The sequence below is a fragment of the Monodelphis domestica genome, chromosome 2 (assembly GCF_027887165.1).
Source record: "Monodelphis domestica isolate mMonDom1 chromosome 2, mMonDom1.pri, whole genome shotgun sequence".
Classification (NCBI taxonomy): domain Eukaryota; kingdom Metazoa; phylum Chordata; class Mammalia; order Didelphimorphia; family Didelphidae; genus Monodelphis; species Monodelphis domestica.
This window is the reverse complement of record NC_077228.1, coordinates 262,538,013-262,557,229: the sequence shown is the minus strand read 5'-3', so window position 1 is coordinate 262,557,229 and position 19,217 is coordinate 262,538,013. Positions and strand designations below refer to the sequence as shown.

Below are 19,217 nucleotides of genomic sequence, written 5' to 3'. Positions count from 1 at the left end.
ACTTCCTCTTTCTCCACAGAGCTTAATGGAGTCTGGACCTGACCCAGAGTGAGTCAAGGCCCTCCCAACTCTGCTTCTAGATAACTTTTAAATCTTTTATCCTATTACAAACTTCAGAGACAGTCTTGGTATACTAATTGTTAATTTATTTCTATGGCAAAGAGATAAAAAAGGAAAAAGGTAGATCAGAGGGATTGGGTAGACCCTACCCCTACATTTCCTATATCCATATTTGATGGGAGATCAAAATATATTTTCTTTTTTTTTCTAATAAAATGATTTTATTTCTGCTAAGTTTAAAAAATTCTTACATATGTTCCCTGTTCCAACAAGTTCAGCAAAGGCATACCAAAATAAGGAAATGAGTCATCCTCTGAATCACTTTCTTTCTTTGTTGGGAGAGAGCACCTGACTGAGGACATCAATTTATCTTCAATCTGTTTCTTTGGGTTTTCCTCCAGATCAGTTTTGATATCTCCAGATTCAGAAAGTTTCCACTCCATTTCATCCCTTTTCAGATTCATGCCACCAAATACTAAAGGACCAATAAACTGGGCTTAGATATCACCCACAAGGTAGACAAATATTGTGGGCAGATTCCTATCAGGATTGTTGGGTATGCAAGTCTTTGAGATAGCTTTGATAAATTTCACATCAGGAAACTTCCTTGCAAGTCCACTAAAGTGCTGGTTTATAAGTGTACAGAGAGGGATTCCTGGTTTGTAAAAGTGCAAAATTACCCACAAGTCTTTGCCAGCTTTGGTAACTTCTTGAACATAATCTTTGCCTGATATCTCTAACACTTCTCCAAATTTGTTCTTTAATTGAGTCACTTTCCATTCTGCAAGCCTTTGTTTCCTGTACATTTCAATAGCACGCTCATCTTCCTCATTAAATTCATCTTCATTTTCTTCTAGTTCTTCCAAAGTTATATGTTTATATGTTTTCACTATTGATTGCTGAAGGATGTGATTCTCTTCCTCCTCTTCCCTCTTCTTTTCCAGCTCTTTCAAACTTTCTTTTAGGGGGAATATCCCCTTCTTGCGCAAGATGTCATTCCACTCAGTGTTTGCATTGGGATCCTGCATCTTGTCGCCAAAGCCCTCAGTTAAGCCAGAGGATTCTGTTCCTCAGTCCCAGTTTTGACCCAAAATATATTTTCAAGAATGAAATGATGGTATAAGATGATATTCAAAACAAAGTAGTAATACTTCTTCAGCACAAGCCAGGTCGGAAAAAGCATATGGAAACCTAACTCTGCTCTCTAGCTCTGGATAGAATCTCTGGTGAAAAAGTCAGAAGAGAAGTAAGAGAGTAGAATGACCAGACCTCCCTCTGGTCAACAGTTTTTCCTTTTTGAATCTTCTTTGGAATTCCATGGAATTCTCCCCCTGCTGACTCATGATGATTCCATCTGCTTCTCTTGGGTCCATTTTCATTGCCTTTCATATTTTCATATTTTGACCATTTCTCTTGACTACCCCATTCTCTGTTGTCAAACAAAATGTCAACCAGCTTTTGTTTGCCTATTATGTATACTCACCTGAATCATATGCTAATATATTCTTTCTATTCTATGAGAAACTACCATTCTAAATATGCTACAACCCACAAAATAAAAAATCTTAATCGATCTTCCCAATTCTAATCTATCTAAATCCTAATCTAAGATTTGGGATTGTAGGAAAATGGGAGAGGTCTTGAAAAAGCAAATTCAATACAGAAATATGTTTTTGAACACACATAACCAATTCAACAATCATAACAGTTTTGCAACAAAGTGAACTTTCTTATCTCAATGAACTATAACATATTTTAAGTAAGAGCTTTATAAAAACTATCAGTTCCTAAGGTAACCATGTTTCTTAACTTATCATAAGATATAATATCAATCTGTCCCTAATCTACCTTGAGTCTCAAACTTCCCTAAACTACACTTTCCCTGTGTGTTAAATATTAGTAAATTTAAGTATCCTAAAATATTTTATTAGTAGTTTAAGTCATTAATATTTTTACAAATGTACATTGTTCTTTCTGCACAGACTTTACATATGTACATTATGCTCCATTTGCATATGAGTTCTCTTCAGAAGTCATTCAGACAAGAATTGTTATGTAGGTTCCTGTCTACCTGAGTCCTGGAGGAGCTCAAAAAATATGTCACTATGAATTATGTGTGTGCAGTATTTATGAGTTGTTACATACTTACCCCATCCTTGAGTCCTACTTCATGTTATGCTTATGTATGAATGTATATGCATGTATCTATATGTGAAGTTGATATATATGACAAAATCTTAGGTGACCCTTTATCATCAGTCCTAGATTTCAAAATTCTTTTGGTGTCCTTGGTGTTGATTTCATGACAGGTCCTGAGCCTTCTCTGTACACTATTCACATGTTACCTGTCATCTCATCTTGATTGAAGTCTTGTGTTCGCTGATGATTTTAACATACTGGATCATGCATGTGTGTAAGATTATAGTCTGCATGTGGATAAGATTGACTTTTCTTCATGTGTGCATATGTATGGAAGTAAGTGTGAATCTTTCATGTGTGCATGTCAGTCTTCTATGGTTTGACATCTTCATAAATGGATGTATGTTTTTTTATGGTGTGAAATCTTCATGTGTGGGTGTATTGATGTATTTTACTAATTAGATTTATAAGTGTATGATATAATGTGAAATTTGCTATTTACTTTTATAATCTGATGTCTAGTTTTATGGAGTTCTGATTTCATGGATATTTGGTTTCATGGAGATATGAATATTGGAAGATTTTTAATCTTTGAATCATATTGGAGATAGGAACTTTCTTTTATCTTTAATTTGTACTTTCTTATTGATATAGATAAAGATTATTCACAATGTTATGTGTGGTTTTAGCATAGATGTGTTTTCCTTGTTAATCAAATTTATTTCATTATTATCAGAGATCTGTTCTCATATGGAGTTATTTTCTTGATACTAGGGACTATCGTGTTGTTTTGCAGTGGTTTTATTCTGTCTTTTCTTGTACTCTCATGTCTCTCATTTGTGGGGATGATTGAAGTTATTGTTAGGGTATTTGGTAATACTTGAGAGTTTTTCTCTATTCTTTGCATTCTATTCAAGATTTTCTTCCACATATTCTATGTTACTGTCAATAATGTAGGAATAATGCTATTTTACATGTGAGGCATGATACCAAGGATCCTTTCCAGAACTTTAATGGAAGTGGAAGTAATCTTAATTACTTCTAGAGGGCCTATCAATCTCGGCTCTGTTGATGTTTCTCTAACAAAATTCTTCACATACACTTTATCTCCAGGCTTGATATTATGTAGAGAAAAATCCAGTGGTATCCTTTGTACTAATAATCCTAGCTTTCTTAATTCCTCCAACCTATTTTGTATTTCTACTAAGTAGGTATGGAGTTGGCATTCTCCTTTTAGCATGGATACATATGATGGTTTTGCTGTTCTACCATGCCACAAAGGTTGACCATATAGAATTTCAAATACAGAGATATGCAAGTCACCTCTGGGTCTTATCCTCAGTTGAAAAAAAGCTAAAGGAAAAACATCTGTCCACTCTAAGTGTGTTTGTGCACAGAGTTTCCCTATGGTTGTTTTCAGTTCCTTGTTCATTCATTCGACTTGCCCTAAACTTTGAGGTCTATATACATTATGCAAACTACTTTTTATCCCCAAGTTCTTATACACTTCTTGCAGGATTTGAGAAGTGAAATGAGTCCCCTGGTCAGAGTCTATAATATCAGGAATGCCATACCTAGGAATTATTTCTTTTAGTAATGATTTTATTACTGTGGCTGTGTTATTGCACTTAGCCAGATATGCCTCAACCCATCTCATCAACCAATCCACAAAAATCAATGCATATTTTAAATCCCTTGTCATTAGGCATGTTTATTTAGTCAATTTGCAGACACTGGAATGGCATATAGCTTAAAGGTCTACCTCCCAATACTACATTCTTGAAATGACCCTGATTAAATTTCCTACATGTGTCACATGCCTGACAAACTTTGATGGCATTTGTCGATATCCCCAGGGCAGTCCAAAATCTCTATACCACATCTAGAATGGTTTGCACTCTATAATGACCTTTGGAGTGAATCATATTACACAGATGTTGGTATAACTTCCTGGGGAGAATCGGATTCCCATCTTGAGCCAGTAAGATGCCCTTCACTAATTTGACTCCCAGATATTTTTTTCCATGACTGAACCTCATCTCTATGGTAAGCTTTGGTAAGATCATGCTTTTCCACCCAGGAAAGATTCAGCACATGGTAGGGACCAAATCTTGCTGCATATTCAGCTGTTATACTTGCCCTTTGGTTTCCTAGGGATATTTTGTCCTTGCCATAGGTATGTGCTTTACAATGAAATATGGCAATTTCACTTGGCAAGTCAACAGCAGCTATCAGATGAGAAATTAGGTCTTTATATGCAATTGGTTTTCCATCTGTTGTAATAAAACCTCTGTTTTTCCAAGTAAAAGCATTAGAGTGAATAATGGCAAAAACGTAAGCAGAGTCTATGTAAATATTCACTCTTTTGCCTTTTGCCAACTCAAGAGCTTGGAGGAAAGCCTTCAACTCTACACCCTGGACGCTGACATGACTTGGTAACAAAGCATGTCAAAGCATCTTATTATCATTCACCACTGCTGCACCTGTGACCCTGTGTCCTCTATAGATGTATGAGGATCCATTAGTATATAACTCCATATCTGGGTCACTAAGGAGTATATCTTTAAGATTTTCCCTAGGCTTATACATCATTTCCACCATTTGGTTACAGTCATGCAGTGGTTCTCCACCCAATGGCAAATCTGGTGCACTATGTCGACGATTTACTTCTAGCATCTCCAGATCCAAAGACATGCTTAGAAGACTCAAAAAGACTACTGATAGAGTTTTATAAGAGAGGACACATGGTCTTTAAGAAGAAGATTTAGCAGGTATTCCCAAAAGTGGAATATCTAGGATTCATCCTGAAATAGGGCACCAGAAAAATCTCAAGCAAAAGCAGATATACAGAACCTAGGCATCCCTAGGACTAAGATACCTTTCATATTTTCTCTGCTTTTTGACCATTTCTCTTGACTACACCATCAAAACTGACTTTATACTTTTCAGGGGAAAGAATGGGCATTTAATATAATTGAAGACTTCCAAGAATTTCTGAAGAAAAGAATAAACATAAACAGAAAATTCTGATGTCCAAATACAAAATTCAAGAGAACCATAAAAAGGTAAATAAGTAAGAGAAAAAAATTAAGGACTTCAAAGGCAAATTGATTATAATCCTATATGGAAAGATAATATCTGTAACTCTTAAAAATTGTTAACATTATCATAGTCAATAGAAGAAATATACATATGCAGAGGGTGTGGTATTAATCTGTTTAGGATGATATGTAAAAAAAAAAAAACCTAGGGGGGAAAAAGGGATTATACTAAGAGAAATGCAAAGGAAGAGGTGAAATGGGGTAAATAATACCACATGAAGAAGTGCATGATGTGGGGAGAATACTATTATAAGAAGGGGAGGATGAGGGTGGTGGCAGGTAATACTTAAGGGAGGGAAGAACAGCCAGATTCTTTGTGGTATTGAATCCTATCTTACCCTATAAAGCAGTAGAAGGTGAATAAGGAAGGGGGGATTGAAAGTGGAGTAATATAAGAGAGAGAAAACTTGGGGGCAAGGGGTAATTAAAAGACCCTAAAGAGAAGTAGGAAAGAAATAAGAAGGAAGGTGGTGAGAAGGGGAGCAAAATACGGAAGAGGGAAGGAGGGAATGATTAAAACCAAAACTTATGTGGAAGGAAAGAGTGAAAGGAGAAAGGACAGGATTAAAAGAGGAAATCAAAATCTTGGGGAAAACAAATGGTAATCATAACTGTGAATGTGAAGGGGATCAACTCAGCCATAAAATTGAAGCAGATAGCAGAGTGGATTAAAAAACAAAATCCTATCATATGTTGTTGATAAGAAACATATTTAAGGCAGGTAGACACACACAGAGTAAAAATAAGAGGCTGGAGCAGAATTTGTTAGCTTCAACTGAGGAAAAGAAGGCAGGAATAGCAATCATGATCTCAGACAAAGCTAAAGCAAAAACATATTCTATTAAAAGAGAAAAGGAAGTTAATGACATCCTTATAAAATGTCTCATAGTCAATGAAGAAATATTGGTACTCAACATACATGCACTAAATGGTATATAGCATCCAGATTTTTAAAGGAGAAACTAAAGGAGCTTAAGAGGGAAATGGATTATAAAACTATATTAATAGAGAACCTCAATCTTACCCTTTCAGATCTAGATAAATCAAACCAAAGAATAAATAAGAAAGAAGAGAAGTGAAGAAATGTTTAGAAAAAGTAGTTACTAAATATCTGAAGAAAATTGAATAGGGATAAAAAGGAATATACCTTTTTTCATAAGCACATGGTACATACACAAAGACTGGCCATATACTAGGGAATAAAAACATCAAAAACAAATGCAAAACAGCAGAAACAATAAGAAAAACATTCAGCCATTTGACTTAGATAGTTAGATGTATTGGCATATAATTGGGCAAAATAGTTCCAATAATTGGTTTAACTTCTTCATTTGCTTGTGAATTTACCATTTTAATTTTTGATATCAATAATTTGGTTTTTTCTTTCTTTTTTATCAAATTAATCAATGGTTTATCTATTTTGTTTATTTTATCATAAAACCAGTTCCTTGGCTTATTTATTAGTTCAATGATTATCTTACCTTAAAATTTAGAAATCACATCTTTCATTTTCAGAATTTCTAATTTGATATTTATTTGGGAAATTTTGTTTATTCCTTCTCTAGTTTTTTTTTTAGTTGCATGCTCAATTCATTGATCTGCTCTTTCTCTACTTTATTGATGTAAATATTTAGAGATATAAATTTCCCCCCTAAATACTGCCTTGGTTGGATACCAAAACTTTTGGTATGTCATTTCCTTGTTATCTTTCTCTTTAATTAAATTATTGATTATTTCTGTGATTTGTTCTTTGACTCATGCATTCTTTAGGATAAGGTTATTTAATTTCCAATTGACTTTAATCTTTTTTTCTGCAGCCCTTTTTGAGTGTAATTGTAGAACATTATAGTCTGAAAAGGATAAATTTAATATTTCTATTTTTCTAAATTTGGTTATGAACTCATATCCAATTAAGTGACCAATTTTTGTGAAGGTGTTTCATACTGCTAAGAAAAAGGAATATTCCTTTCTTTCCCACTGTATTTTCTCCAAAGGCCTATAAAATATAACTTTTCTAAAATTCTACTCACTTCCTTAAATTCTTTCTTGTTTATTTTTTGGTTTGATTTATCTAATTCTAAGAGAAGAAGGTCAATATCTCCTACTAATATAATTTTATTATCTATTTCCTCTTATAATTCATGGAAGGTTTCCAATAGGGATTTTAAGAATGTTATGTCATTTAGTGAATATATGCTAAATATTGACATTATTTCATTATCTATGATGTAGAAAGTTAATATTAATCTGAACCTCTTTTTGGTCTTTTAAACAAATGTTTAATTTTAAAGCAAACTTAATATTGAAATTCTAGACTGTCTCTCCCTGAGGCCATGAGTAGAGTCCTCCTTCCATTTATTTACCATACTAGGAGACTATTCATACATAGTTTGGCCCTTGATGGTTATTTCTAGTGTCTAGAAGACCTGCACCTTGTCCAAAATAAGGTCTGAATCCACCAGTCAGGGAGGCTTAGAAAAGGGACATCACAAAGAACATAAATTGGCAGAGGGTGATCACTCACTTCCCTTGAAACAACTGACTTGGGAGGGTGCATGATCTAGCTCAGGATGATTCCACGTCCTTGTGGGGAAACAACATAAAGAGCTACATGTGACTCACAAGAATATCTTTTTTTTTTTTGTCCGGCCAACTTTTTGCTACTTAATAAAAAATAATTATAAAATTAAGTTATGATTTCTAGGGAATTTTTAAATAATATTTTATTTGGTCATTTCATAACATTATTCATTGAAGACAAAGATCATTTTCTTTTCCTCCTCCCCCCATAGCCGATGCACAATTCCACTGGGTTTCACATGTGTTCTTGATTAAAACCCATTTCCATGTTGTTGTTATGTGCATTAGAGTGTTCATTTAGAGTCTCTCCTCAGACATGTCGCCTTAACCCCTGTAGTCAAGCAGTTGCTTTTCCTCAGTGTTTTTACGCCCACAGTTTGTCGTCTGCTTGTGGATAGTGTTTTTTCTCCTAGATCCCTGCAGATAGTTCAGGGACATTGCATTGACACTAATGTAGAATTCCATTACGTTCGATTGTACCACAGTGTATCAGTCTCTGTGTATAATGTTTTCCTGGTTCTGCTCCTCTCGCTCTGCATCACTTCCTGGAGGTTGTTCCAATCTCCATGGAATTCCTCCACTTCATTATGACTTTTAGCACAATAGTATTCCATCACCAACATATACCACAATTTGTTCAGTCATTCCCCAATTGAAGGGCATTACCTCATTTTCCAATTTTTGGCCACCACAAAGAATGCAGCTATGAATATTCTTGTAAATGTCTTTTTCCTTATTATATCCTTGGGGTACAAACCCAGCAGTGCTATGACTGGAACAAAGGGCAGACAGTCTTTTATCACCTTTGGGCATAGTTCCAAATTGCCCTCCAGAATGGTTGGATCAGTTCACAATTCCACCAACAATGAATTAATGTCCCTACTTTGCCACATCCCCTCCAGCATTCACTACTTTCCTTTGTTTTCATGTTAGCAAATCTTCTAGGTGTGAGGTGATACCTCAGAGTTGTTTTGATTTGCATCTCTCTGATTATAAAAGATTTAGAACACTTTTTCATGTGCTTGTTAATAGTTTTGATTTCTTTGGCTGAGAACTACCTGTTCATGTCCCTTGCCCATTTATCAATTGGAGAATGGCTTGATTTTTTTGTATAATTGGTTTAGCTCTTTATAAATTTGAGTAATTAAACCTTTGTCAGAGGTTTTTATGAAGATTGTTTCCCAATTTGTTGCTTCCCTTCGGATTTTAGTTACATTGGTTTTCTTTGTACAAAAGCTTTCTTAATTTGATGTAGTCAACATTATTTATTTTACATTTCGTGACTCTTTCTAAGCCTTGCTTGGTTTTGAAGTGTTTCCCTTCCCAAAGGTCTGACATGTATACTATTCTGTGTTTGCCTAATTTACTTATAGTTTCCTTCTTTATGTTCAAGTCATTCACCCATTTTGAATTTATCGTGGTGTAGAGTGTGAGGTGTTGAACCAAATCTAATCTCTCCTACACTGCCTTCCAATTTTCCCAGCAGTTTTTATCAAATAGTGGATTTTTGTCCCCAAAGCTGGCATCTTTGGGTTTGTCATATACTGTCTTGCTGAGGTTGCTTGCCCCCAGTCTATTCCACTGATCCTCCTTTCTGTCTCTTAGCCTGTACCAAATTATTTTGGTGACTGCTGCTTTGTAATATAGTTTGAGATCTGGGACTGCAAGGCCCCCTTCCTTTATATTTTTTTTCATTATTTCCCTGGATATCCTTGATCCTTTGTTATTTGAAATGAACTTTGTTAAGGTTTTTTCTAAATCAGTAAATATTTTTGGGGGGGAGTTCAATGGGTATGGCACTAAATAGATAAATAAGTTTAGGTAGGATGTTCATTTTTATTATATTGGCTCGTCCTATCCATGAGCAGTTAATGTTTTTCCATTTGCTCAAGTCTAGTTTTAGTTGTGTGGCGAGTGTTTTGTAGTTGTGTTCATATAGTTCCTGTGTTTGTCTCGGGAGATAGATTCCTAGGTATTTTATTTTGTCTAAGGTGACTTTGAATGGGATTTCTCTTTCTAGTTTTTGCAGCTGAGCTGTGTTGGAAATATATAGAAATGCTGATGACTTATGTGGGTTTATTTAGTATCCTGCCCCTTTGCTAAAGTTGTTGATTATTTCAATTAGTTTTTTGATGGAATCTCTAGGATTTTTTAAGTAGACCATCATGTCATCGGCAAAGAGCAATAACTTGGTCTCCTCCTTGCCTATTTTAATGCCTTCAATTTCTTTTCCTTCTCTAATTGCTACTGCTAGTGTTTCTAGTACAATGTTGAATAATAGAGGTGATAATGGGCGTCCTTGTTTCACTGCTGATCTCATTGGGAATGCATCTATTTTATCCCCATTGCAGATGATATTAGCTGATGGTTTTAGATATATACTGTTTATTATTTTTAGGAATAACCCTTCTATTCCTATGCTTTCTAGTGTTTTTAATAGGAATGGGCATTGTATTTTATCGAAGGGTGTTTGGGGGTCTATTGAAATAATTATGTGATTTTTGTTGGTTTGCTTGTTGATATGGTCAATTATGTGGATGGTTTTCCTAATATTGAACCAGCCCTGCATCCCTGGTATAAATCCTACTTGATCATGGTAGATGACCCTTCTGATCCCTTGCTGGTGTCTTTTTGCTAGTGTCCTATTTAAGATTTTTGCATCTATATTCATTAGAGGAATTGATCTATAATTTTCTTTCTTGATTTTTGACCTGCGGTTTTGGAATCAGTACCATGCTTGTGTCATAAAAGTAGCTTGGTAGAACTCCCTCTTTGCTTATTATGTCAAATAGTTTATATAGTATTGGGATTAACTGTTCTTTGAATGTTTGATAGAATTCACTTGTGAATCCATCAGGTCCAAGGGATTTTTTCTTAGGGAGTTCTTTGATGGCCTGTTGGATTTCATTTTCTCATATGGGATTATTTAAGAATACTATTTCTTCTTCTGTTAGTCTAGGCAGTTTTTATTTTTGTATATATTCATCCACATTGCCTAGATTGGTATATTTATTGCCATATAATTGGGCAAAGTAATTTTTAATGATTGCCTTAATTTCCTCTTCATTGGAGGTGAGGTCCCCCTTTTCATCTTTGATGCTGTTAATTTGCTTTTCTTCTTTCCTTTTTTTAAATTAGATTGACCAGTACTTTGTCTATTTTGTTTGTTTTTTCAAAGTACCAGCTTCTAGTCTTATTTGTTAGTTCAATAGTTCTATCACTTTCGATTTTCTTAATTTCTCCCTTAATTTTTAGGATCTCTAATTTAGTTTTCTTCTGGGGGGTTTTAATTTGTTCGCTTTCAAGATTTTTTTATTTGCATTGCCAATTCATTGATCTCTGCCCTCCCTAGTTTGTTAATATATGCACTCAGGGATATGAATTTATCTCTGATTACTGCTTTGGCTGCATCCCAAAATGTTTGAAAGGATGCCTCACCATTGTCATTTTCCTCGATGAAATTATTAATTGTTTCTACGATTTGTTCTCTAACTGATTTTGGAGTATCATATTATTTAATTTCCAATTAATTTTTGATTTGGTTTTCCATGTACCCTTACTGATCATTATTTTTATTGCCATGTGATCTGAAAAGGCTGCATTTATTATTTCTGCTTTTCTGCATTTGTATGCCATGTTTCTGTGACCGAGTGTATGGTCAATCTTTGTGAATGTGCCATGTGGTGCTGAGAAGAAGGTGTATTCCTTTTTGTCCCTATTTATTTTTCTCCATGTGTCTATTAATTCTAATTTTTCTAAGATTTCATTCACTTCTTTTACTTCTTTCTTATTTATTTTTTTTATTTGATTTATCTAAATTTGATAGTGGTTGGTTCAAATCTCCCACTAATATGGTTTAATTGTCTATTTCTACCTTCAATTCTCCTAGTTTCTCCATTAGAAATTTGGGTGCTGACTTCCGGGTAATTATGGCTGCAATCTAGACGCCACACGCTTCCTCTCCCCGGCACTGGAGCATAAAATCACCTTTGGAGGAACAGAAAGACTCCCCAGTACCCCACAGAGGCAAAAGTACGTGGGGCTTGAACATTTCCACACTAAAATAAGAAGGAAAAGCTTGCACAGAAAAGTGAACTGAGCCGCCCTTCCCCCACCCCACCTCCCCCATTAAACCAGAGTGAGCTACCTGAGCGCTCACCGGGACAGCAAGTGAGTGGGGAGCGTCTCTGTCTGGGGGGGGGCACTCCAGGGTCCTTGGGATCTGGGGACTGCCAGGATAAGGCGTCTAAGGGCGGTTTTACTGGAGAATCCAGCAAGAGTGGAGCTGTACTTGGGGTGGGCTGCGCTGAACATCTACGCGGAGCTGAGCACCAGGGGCGGATCACTCGCTGATTATCTGGGCGGAGCTGAACACCTGGGCAGTGTGGCTGTGATCAGGGACCCAGCACTCTAAGAAACCTCGGAGGCTGGGAAGAACTAGTCTGAAGCAACCTAAATTCACAGAAAAACCACCCATATAACCCAGATCCCAGACCAAAAAGGAAAGGGGAATAAAACCACCAAAGGGATGGCTCACATGGCCCAAAATCAAGCCTCCAGGAAGAAAGGGAAAAAAGTGACTATTGAAAACTTTTATGGTGGAAGTACCCAAGGAAAAGAGGAGAATGAGGAGGAAATCCAAAAAAATTCAGAACACGCCTCCCAAAATGGAAAATATCAACAAGCTCTGGAAGATCTCAAACTGGAACTTATCCAAAAGATGGAAACCTGGAAAGAAAAATGGGAGAAAGAGATGAGCTGTCTGACAGATAAGAATGCTCAATTGGAAAAAGAACTCGAAGCATCCAATAGAAGGGCAGACAAGGCTGAAAAGCAAAACCAGTCCCTAACGACCAGAATTAAGCACCTCGAAGAAAGCGAGATGATAAAACAGGAAGAATCAATAAAGCAAACCCAAAAAATTAATGAATTAGAAGAAAACATAAAATATCTCACTGAGAAGGTCACAGACCTGGAAAACAGAGGGAGACGAGAAAATCTCTGAATTATCGGTCTCCCAAAAAACCAGAGGTAAACAACAAACTTGATATTATTCTACAGGAGATTATAAAAGAAAATTGCCCTCACGTTCTGGAGCAAGGGGGCAAAAGAGAAATAGAAAGGATTCATAGAACACCTTCTATACTAAATCCCCAAAAGACAACCCCTAGGAATGTAATTGCCAAATTCAAGAGCTTCCAAGTAAAGGAGAAAATCCTACAAGAAGCCAAGAAGAGCTTCAGATATAAGGGGGCTCCCATAAGGATCACACACAACTTAGTGGCTAACACACTAAGAGACCGCAAAGCATGGAACATGATATTTAAAAAGGCAAGAGAGCTGGGTCTCCAACCAAGAATCAACTACCCAGCAAAACTGACTATATACTTCCAGGGGAAAGTATGGGCATTCAACAAAATAGAAGATTTCCAAGCATTTGCTAAGAAAAGACCAGAGCTCTGTGGAAAGTTCGATATCCAAGCACAGAAAGCAAGAGAAACATGAAAAGGTAAATATGAAAGAAAGGGAAAAGGAGGTAAATCTTATCTTTTTCTTTAAGTCAAACTCTCTTCTATAAGGACTACATTTACATCAAATTATATATATTAATATGTGGGGAAAATGTTTTGTGTAACTCTCATAAATTGTATCATCATAAGAGTAGTTAGAAGAAACATGCATAGGGAAAGATTGGGGCATTAAGAAGATTTGGGGAAAGTTGGGGCAAAGAAAGGAAAAGGGAGGGGGGAACCGCAATAATACTAAGATTAACTTCAAGAAATAGGGGGGGAATCAATAGAATAATCTTTCCCATATAAAGATACACATGGGAAGGGGAGGGGAAGAACTCTCATATGAGAAGGAGATGAAGAGAGCGTAAAGTGGAATTACTTAAACCTTACTCTCAGTGAAATCAAATCTGAGAGGGAAGAACATCTAGATCCAGTGGGATCCTGAATTATATCTTATTCATTAGGGCAAGAAAGGAAGGAAAATAAAGGAGGGGGAGGGGGGAGGGAGTACAAAAAGGGAGGGAAGGAGAGGGGGGAGGGGAAGGGAGCATAAAAAGGGAGGGGCTAGAAAGGGAAGCATCTCCAGGGAGGGGACTAGGGGGACTGACCTAAAGTAAATCACTGGTTCAAAAAGAGAAAGCTAAAAAAGAAAGGTCAGAACTAGGGGAAAATATCAAAATGCCAGCGAATCCACAAATAACAATCATAACTTTGAACGTGAATGGGATGAACTCACCCATAAAATGTAGACAAATAGCAGATTGGATTAGAACCCAAAACCCTACCATATGTTGTCTTCAAGAAACACATATGAGACGGGTTGACACTCACAAGGTTAGAATTAAAGGTTGGAGTAAGACCTTTTGGGCCTCAACTGATAGAAAGAAGGCAGGAGTTGCAATCATGATATCTGACAAAGCCAAAGTACAAATAGACCTAATCAAAAGGGATAGGGAAGGTAAATATATTCTGCTAAAAGGAAGTATAAACAATGAGGAAATATCACTAATCAACATGTATGCACCAAATGGTATAGCATCCAAATTTTTAATAGAGAAACTAGGAGAATTAAAGGAGGAAATAGACAGTAAAACCATATTAGTGGGAGACTTGAACCAACCACTATCAAATTTAGATGAATCAAACCAAAAAATAAACAAGAAAGAGGTAAAAGAGGTGAATGAAATCTTAGAAAAATTAGAGTTAATAGACATATGGAGAAAAATAAATAGGGACAAAAAAAGAATACACCTTCTTTTCAGCACCACATGGCACATTCGCAAAAATAGATCATACACTAGGTCATAGAAACATGGCACTCAAATGCAGAAAAGCAGAAATATTAACTGCAGCCTTTTCAGATCACAAGGCAATTAAAATATTGATCGGCAAGGGTACACGGAGACCCAAATCAAAAATTAATTGGAAATTAAATAACATGATACTCCAAAATCGGATAGTTAGAGAAGAAATCATAGAAACAATTAACAATTTCGTTGAAGAAAATGACAACGGCGAAACATCCTTTCAAACCTTATGGGATGCAGCCAAGGCAGTACTTAGAGGAAAATTCATATCCCTGAGTGCATATATTAACAAATTAGGGAGGACAGAGATCAATGAATTGGAAATGCAAATCAAAAAACTTGAGAATGAACAAATTAAAAACCCCCAGATGAAAACCATACTAGAGATCCTAAAAATTAAGGGAGAAATTAATAAAATAGAAAGTGACAGAACTATTAAGCTAATAAACAAGACTAGAAGCTGGTACTTTGAAAAAACAGACAAAATAGACAAAGTACTGGTTAATTTAATTAAAAAAAGGAAAGAAGAAAGGCAAATTAACAGCATCAAGGATGAAAAGGGGGATCTCACCTCCAATGAAGAGGAAATTAAGGCAATCATTAAAAACTACTTTGCCCAACTATATGGCAATAAATATACCAACCTAGGTGATATGGATGAATATTTACAAAAATATAAATGGCCTAGACTAACAGAAGAAGAAATAGTTTTCTTAAATAATCCCATATCAGAAAAAGAAATCCAACAGGCCATCAAAGAACTTCCTAAGAAAAAATCCCTAGGGCCTGATGGATTCACCAGCTAATTCTATCAAACATTCAAAGAACAGTTAATCCCAATACTATACAAACTATTTGGCATGATAAGCAAAGAGGGAGTTCTACCAAGCTACTTTTATGACACAAGCATGGTACTGATTCCAAAACCAGGCAGGCCAAAAACAGAGAAAGAAAATTATAGACCAATCTCCCTAATGAATATAGATGCAAAAATCTTAAATAGGATACTAGCAAAAGGACTCCAGCAAGTGATTACAAGGGTCATCCACCATGATCAAGTAGGATTTATACCAGAGATGCAGGGCTGGTTCAACATTAGGAAAACTATCCACATAATTGACCACATCAACAAGCAAACCAACAAGAACCACATGATTATCTCAATAGATGCAGAAAAAGCCTTTGATAAAATACAACACCCATTCCTAATAAAAACACTAGAAAGCATAGGAATAGAAGGGTTATTCCTAAAAATAATAAACAGTATATATCTAAAACCATCAGCTAATATCATCTGCAATGGGGATAAACTAAATCCATTCCCATTAAGATCAGGAGTGAAACAAGGATGCCCATTATCACCTCTATTATTTGACATTGTATTAGAAACACTAGCAGTAGCAATTAGAGAAGAAAAGAAATTGAAGGCATCAAAATAGGCAAGGAGGAGACCAAATTATCACTCTTTGCAGATGACATGATGGTCTACTTAAAGAATCCTAGAGATTCAACCAAAAAGCTAATCGAAATAATCAACAACTTTAGCAAATTTGCAGGATACAAAATAAACCCACATAAGTCATCAGCATTTCTATATAATTCCAACACAGCTCAGCAGCAACAACTAGAAAGAGAAATCCCATTCAAAGTCACCTTAGACAAAATATAATACCTAGGAATCTATCTCCCGAGACAAACACAGGATCTATATGAACACAACTACAAAACACTTTCCACACAACTAAAACTAGACTTGAACAATTGGAAGAACATTAACTGCTCATGGGTAGGACAAGCCAATATAATAAAAATGACCATCCTACCCAAACTCATCTATCTATTTAGTGCCATGCCCATAGAACTTCCAAAACTTTTTTTTTACTGATTAAAAAAAAACCATAACAAAGTTCATTTGGAAGAACAAAAGATCAAGGATATCCAGGGAAATAATGAAAAAAAAAATACAAAGGAAGGGGGTCTTGCAGTCCCAGATCTCAGACTATATTACAAAGCAGCGGTCATCAAAACAATTTGGTACTGGCTAAGAGACAGAAAGGAGGATCAGTGGAATAGACTGGGGGCAAGCAACCTCAGCAAGACAGTATATGACAAACCCAAAGATGCCAGCTTTGGGGACAAAAATCCACTATTTGATAAAAACTGCTGGGAAAATTGGAAGGCAGTGTAGGAGAGATTAGATTTGGTTCAACACCTCACACTCTACAGCACGATAAATTCAAAATGGGTGAATGACTTGAACATAAAGAAGGAAACTATAAGTAAATTAGGCAAACACAGAATAGTATACATGTCAGACCTTTGGGAAGGGAAACACTTCAAAACCAAGCAAGAATTAGAAAGAGTTACAAAATGCAAAATAAATAATCTGGATTACATCAAATTAAAAAGTTTTTGTACAAACAAAACCAATGTAACCAAAATCAGAAGGGTAGCAACAAATTGGGAAACAATCTTCATAAAAACCTCTGACAAAGGTTTAATTACTCAAATTTATAAAGAACTAAATCAATTGTACAAAAAATCAAGCCATTCTCCAATTGACAAATGGGCAAGGGACATGAACAGGCAGTTCTCAGCCAAAGAAATCAAAACTATTAATAAGCACATGAAAAAGTGCTCTACATCTCTTATAATCAGAGAGATACAAATCACAACAACTCTGAGGTATCACCTCACACCTAGCAGATTGGCTAACATGACAGCTATGGAAAGTAATGAATGCTGGAGGGGTTGTGGCAAAGTGGGGACATTAATTCATTGCTGGTGGAGTTGTGAATTGATCCAACCATTCTGGAGGGCCATTTGGAACTATGTCCAAAGGGTGATAAAAGACTGTCTGCCCTTTGATCCAGCCATAGATAGCACTGCTGGGCTTGTACCCCAAAGAGATAATGGACAAAAAGACTTGTACAAGAATATTCATAGCTGCGCTCTTTGTGGTGGCCAAAAATTGGAAAATGAGGGGATGCCCTTCAATTGGAGAATGGCTGAACAAATTGTGGTATATGTTGGTGATGGAATACTACTGTGCTAAAAGGAATAATAAAGTGGAGGAATTCCATGGAGACTGGAACAACCTCCAGGAAGTGATGCAGAGCGAGAGGAGCAGAACCAGGAAAACATTATACACAGAGACTGATACATTGTGGTACAATCGAAGGTGATGGACTTCTCCATTAGTATCAATGCAATTTCCCTGAACAATCTGCAGGGATCTAAAAAAAAATACTACCCACAAGCAAAGGATAAAGTGTGGGAGTAAAAACACTGATGAAAAGCAACTGCTTGACTACAGGGTTGGAGGAGATAAGACTGAGGAGAGACTCTAAATGAACACTATAATGCAAATTCCAACAACAGGGAAATGGGTTCGAGTCAAGAACACATGTGATAACCAGTGGAATCATGCGTCGGCTATGGGAGAGGGAAAGGCGGGGGGGGGGGGGGGGGGGGGGGAGGGGAGGAAAAGAAAACTATCTTTGTTTCCAGTGAATAATGTATGAAAACGACCAAATAAAATAATGTTTAAATAAAAAAAAAGAAAGGAAAAAAAGAAAGAAATTTGGGTGCTATCCTATTTGGTGCATACATGTTGATTAGTGATATTTCCTCATTATCTAAAGTCCCTTTTAACAAAATATAATTACCTTCCCTATCCCTTTTAATCATGTCTATTTTTGCTTTGGCTTTGTCAGATATCATGATTGCAACTCCTGCCTTCTTTCTATCAGTTGAGGCCCAGAAGGTCTTACTCCATCCTTTAATTTTGACCTTGTGAGTGTCTACCCGCCTCATGTGTATTTCTTGAAGACAACATATGGTAGGGTTTGGGATTCTAATCCATTCTGCTATTCGTCTACGTTTTATCGGCAAGTTCATCCCTCCCTGGCATTTTGATATCCTCCCCTAATTCTGACCTTTCTTCTTTAGCTGTAACCTTTTAAGCCAGTGATTTACTTTAAATCAGTCCCCCTAGTCCCGTCCCTTGATATGTTTCCCTTTCTAGCCCCTTCCTTTTTGTTCCTTCCCCTGTCTCCTTCCCTCCCTTTTTCTGTTCCCTTCTCCCTTACCCCCCTTGGTTTTCCCTTCCCCCTACCTCTGTTGGATAAGATAGAATTCAAGATCCCAATGGATCTGGATGCTTTTCCCTCTCGGAGTTGATTTCACTGAGAGTAAGGTTTAAGTAAAAACTCTCTTCCTCTCCTTCTTATAGTTTTCTTCCCCTCTCCTTCCCATGTGTATCTTTGTATGAGAAATATCATTCTATTTAGTTCCCCCCCCCCCATTTCTTGGAGTATATCTTAGTACCATCAACAATTCCCCCCTCCCTTTTCCTTTCTATCCCCCTCTTTCTCCATATCATCTTGATGCCCCAAATGTTCCCTATGAGTGATTCTTCTTACTACTCTAATGATGCATGTAATTTTTGAGAGTTACACATTACATTTTCCCCACATATTAATATATATAAACTTATATAAATGTAGTCCTTATAG

General features: G+C 36.2%; 1 pseudogene; it reads right to left on the bottom strand.

Annotated features, from left to right (window-relative positions):
* Window positions 1–272: 272 nt before the first annotated feature.
* LOC100020099 (phosducin-like protein 3) lies at window positions 273–1,645 on the bottom strand (annotated as a pseudogene).
* Window positions 1,646–19,217: the final 17,572 nt, after the last annotated feature.